The sequence below is a fragment of the Coloeus monedula genome (genome assembly GCF_965178545.1).
Source record: "Coloeus monedula genome assembly, contig: HAP1_SCAFFOLD_71, whole genome shotgun sequence".
NCBI classification, from domain to species: domain Eukaryota; kingdom Metazoa; phylum Chordata; class Aves; order Passeriformes; family Corvidae; genus Coloeus; species Coloeus monedula.
The window spans coordinates 1,341,413-1,346,453 of NW_028120822.1; positions in this window are offsets into that span (position 1 = coordinate 1,341,413).

The window sequence follows — 5,041 nt, forward strand, 5'->3', positions numbered from 1 at the left end:
TCGGGCCCTCCCGCTATCCCCACGCGGCCCGGGTTCGCGGCCGCTTCCGCGTTTGAACGGCGGCGCCTGCTGCTGACGTCATCACTCCCGCCGCTTCCATCCCGGCCTTACTTCCGCCTTCGGGAGCCCTCGCTTCCACGCCTGCGCGGCGCGGCATCGGCCGCCCCTCCTCAGTGCCGGTTACCCCGGCAACGCCGCTCGCGGCTCGAGCCGCTCCTGGCCCGGCCCCGGCCCTGCCCGGGACGTCAGCCCCGGCCCCGCTGCCAGCCCAGCCCCGGCCCCGCTTCCAGCCCCGCCCCGGCCCCGCTTCCAGCCCCGGCCCCGCTTCCAGCCCCGGCCCCGCTTCCAGCCCAGCCCCGCTCCCGCTTCCAGCCCCGGCCCCGCTGCCAGCCCAGCCCCGGCCCCGCTGCCAGCGCAGCCCCGCTCCCGCTTCCAGCCCAGCCCCGCCCCCGCTTCCAGCCCAGCCCCGGCCCCGCTTCCAGCCCCGCCCCGCTCCCGCTTCCAGCCCCGGCCCCGCTGCCAGCCCAGCCCCGCCCCCGCTTCCAGCCCCGCCCCGGCCCCGCTTCCAGCCCAGCCCCGGCCCCGCTTCCAGCCCCGCCCCGGCCCCGCTTCCAGCCCAGCCCCGGCCCCGCTTCCAGCCCCGCCCCGGCCCCGCTGCCAGCCCCGCCCCGGCCCCGCTGCCCGGCACCAGCGCTTCCCAGGCCAGCCCGGTCCCGCCCACGGTCCCGGCCGCCCGCCCGGCACCTCCAGCCACACACGGACGCTTCAGCTGCCACGCCGATACGACCGATAAGCACAGCACCTCCAGCCAGCAGTGCAATTCGTTCGGCTACTGCAGTTCCATCCTAGGAGCTTTCGGCAGCTACACCTCCTACCAGCTCTGTGTCCACACAGCCCCCGTCTGCACCGCAGCCACAGCCGTGGACACACAGCAGAGACATTTCAACAGCTGCCGTGTCACCACGGCATGTACCCCCTATCATCACTCTGATAACACCACTCAGAGGATTATCACAACAATCACACGATGCTGAACCATGTTTCCCGTGCCATTTCAGCGAAACAAATACGATTTTATCTCCAGAACAGAAAGAGGACTTTCTCAACTATACGTGGACACCTCTTCCATCACAACAGGACCAAGCACGTGTTATTAATAGTGACGTCTCGCATCGAGACATTCCATTTCATGCACATTCTTCTCGAACTTCTCAGGGACATTCAGCTGATTTTATGGGACTTTTTCATCCTCAAATGCCTGCTCAACACTTCAGTGAGAAGGATATAGTGACCAGCACAGCTTCAGAAAGCATTCCTCTATCTTCCCAAGCTTCATCTCCTTTTTTTACAACAACCAATACAACTCCAACTTCTCATATGCCTTCTTCACAGCTTCGAAATCCACAACAGGCATCTGATCCCTCATTTTTCCACCGTCGCTTTCAGCTTTCGGATGACTTTGTTCGTCACCTTTATTTCCGACTCAGAGAACGTGCAGATTATCTGCCTCCAGAGGTTGCAGCACTGGGTCCCCACCCCTCACCCATCCCGCATGCTGGCAGTACCCTACCCAGATCCACTGCACCCTCTCCTCCAGTGGCCAGATCACAGCCACCTGCGATGGCAGGTTCAGCCACTCCTCGTTTATTTCCTTACAGTGCACAGCCGCAAATACCGACCCCTATTCCTCATCCAGGAGGGGGAGAAGAACATGGAATAATAATAAAATAAGAATTTTAAAGTTGTTTATTTTATATTAATTTTTTTTAATTTTATGAGAGAACTACCTACCCCATGACATTTGAGTTTCAATTATTAATTCAGTTAAGGTTCTCTTTAAAGTTTGTTTCATCCTCTCTACCCGTCCTGAACTCTGTGGGTGCCATGGGATATGTAGTTCTCTCATAAAATAAAAAAAAAAAAAAAAAAAAAAAAAAAAAAAAAAAAAAATCAACAACTTTAAAATTCTTATCCCTTAGACCCTATGTTTCCCACCCAGCATGAAGCATACTTGCTTTCTTCTGTGTTAATGAGTTCTTTTGAATTTATAAATACTTGTATTAGCGGTGATGGCGCCCGCCCGCGGAGTGATCCGCCGGAGGGACTATTTGTGATGCGCTCCTGCCCGCGGAGGGATCAGCGCTGATGCCGCCCCACCCGCCCAGCTGCTCTCGCTGCCTTTTCCCGCTCTCCCCTCTGCTCCCAGCGCTTCTCCTGCAAAGGGCGCGGCTTTTCCTGTGCTCTTTTCCTGCCGGGCTGCAGCGAGCGCTCCCCTCAAGGAGCAGGGGCAGCTTTGCTCGCGGCGGCAGCGATTCAACAGAGCAGGCCCGGAACAATTCCTGCTTAGCCGGGCTTTGAGCACATTCCTGAGCCAGCACCAGCAGCAGCGAGTGAGGCAGCGGCACATGAAGGAGGCTGCGGCTCTGGCCAGGCTGGGGAGGGGTTCCTCTGTAAAAGAAGAACAGGGAGAGACAAACCAGAAAGGGCAGGAAAAAAAGAAAAAGCCAAGACAAACTAAACTTTTTTAAAAAAATAATCTGGATCCAGAGGGACTTCTGGCTGGAGAACTTCCTGGGGAGCAATCCTGCCCCTCTTGGAGGCAATGCCAGGGCAACTCCAGCTGAAACCTGCACACAAACACCACAAAGATTTCAGATATTTGCAGGAAGCATCCACTTAGCAACTGCTGCTTAATAATTTATTCCCTTTCCCATTAAATGGTACATTCAGTCCACAAGACTTCAACAGCTTTCTGGTAGTTTTATTTACAGTCTGCAGCGTGTTCTGTAAAACACAGGAGTGCACACAGACACACACGCACAAACATTTAAAGAAGTACAGTTTATTCCAAAGGAAGTCTACGCACTACTTTTTCCATAAAAATTATTAAAAATACTTTAGTTACTGTATTCTACCTAAACCAAGATACTTGAGAATTCTTCCACAAGTGATGCCCCCTCCCCACAAAGGGCACTCCGACAAGAAGAAATTCAGGAGACTGCATCACCAAATAAAATCCTAATGGCAACTGCTTCAATGCACCAGAAGAACAACGAATTCCCACTCTGCATCCAGCAATCCCTGCTCTGCAGCCTGTCTGCATCTGCTTTTGTAGGGCTTGTGGGGCTTTTGCATTCACTTCCTTCTCCAGGGCAGTTCCCACAAACAAAGAATGACTGAATTTCTGCAGACTGTCACTCGGCAATCCTGCATTTCACACATGCAAAGGGAAACACTTTCCTTTGAGCCCTTTATTTCAAGGAGTCTCTTTTTTACTGAGCATCCAGTGAGAACAGTGCCCAGTTGTGGCTGTTATTATTTCTCTGCTTTTGCTGCGTGGCAATATTGAGCTGGAGCTCTGCAGAACACCCACTGCAGCCCTTGTCTCACTGGGGCACACCGAATTGACAAAAAAAAGGCACAAAGATGAAACTCCTAAAGCAGCAGCAGCCCCAAGTCACTGAGCTGCTGCTTCCCACCACCAACACTCTGTGTCTCAGCAAACACTTCCAACGCACGAGCCAAGGCCACAGGGGAGTGAAAAGCCCAGAGCCTGCGGGCAGGACAAGCACTCCATTGATCAGTAACAAACCAACACAGCTCAGCTGGATGGTGCACTTAAGACTGGACCTGGAAGCATCAGGAAAAGCCATTGGAACACAAGCTCAGCAGCACAGAATCCATTTGGCACCAGCTGATGAGATGGGAGGCTCTGTGTGGGACACGTTGTGCATTCAGCTTCAACTATGCCACAGCTCCACAGCAGCGCTGAAAAACTTCTGCTTTTAACAGCTGGAGAGGATTTTCTCAATGGAAGTGAAGCTGTCATTAACAGAGGAACAGCACACGATGCACAACATAACCTGCAATAAAAAGCTTTTGCTTTCCAGCATGTAAGCATCCAGGTTACTGGACTTCAGCTCATGGAAACGAATCTGATGATAGATTTTTTTTTAATTTTTCTTGGAACTAAAAAAGTAAAATCCTCCATAAAAGGATAAAGCACAAAAATACTCTCTCAGTACGTCTCAGGAAGCCATTTAATACCTTCCATGTCCTAGGAACAACTAGGCAAAACACTTGGAAAGTGTGAGCAGTAGAAATGTTGACCATTGAATGTTTGGCAGCCGTGTGCTCCAGCCCCTGGGAGGGGCTTGTCCCCCACTCCACACCAGTCCTGCAGCTCCCCAGCTATTTCTTCTTCTTCTTCTTTGGGGGCTCATCCTCAGAGCTGCTGCTGCTGCTGCTGCTGGAGGAGCTCGGATCCGAGTCGAAGTCAGAGGAGGAGGAAGAGCTGCTGGAGGAGGAGGAGGGGGAGGAGGAGGAGTGTTGGGTGGAGTCGCGGGAGACAAGCACTCAAGGCATCATGTTCAGCAAGTCTCGATTTATTTTTCAAAACTACACTTACTTATAGTACCTTTAATTAGCTCATACATATTGCAAAAGTCGAGCTCCTCATTGGTGGGAGCTATTCCGTGGGATCTGCAAACACGGTGGTCTTATCTTCCTCTTCTTACTTTCTGTCTTCTTACTTATCTGAATGCACATTCTGTTATCTATGCAACCTCTTGCTCAAGGACTCAGTGTCTGCATCTTTACTAAGCCTGCTGTGTTATCATGACCTTTGCTTTTTAGCCATTCTTCAGAAAGACTCTCAACAGAGGAGGAGCTGTCCTCACTGTCGCTGTCCTCGGAGGAGGTAGAGGAGTCCTGGCTGTCAGAGGAGTCGCTGGCTGAGCTGTCACTGCTGCTGCTGCTGCTGGAACTGGTCACACTTTTGGACCTGGGAGAGAACAAAGAGCTGAGCACAGCCCTGCCAGAGCCCATGGCACCGTGTTCTCTGCTCTGCTGTAATTATCCAAAGATCAATTTGTTGCCTTGAAAATTTCCAGGCCTCACCACCTAAGATGAATTCCTGTGCCCTCCCTCCCTTTCCCACTCCTGGATGAGTGGATTTTGGCCATTTGAGCAACGGCAGAGTGGCCCCAGGGCATGACATAGGCCAGCAGGACTGCAGAGAGGGGCAGAGAGGGAAAGCTGG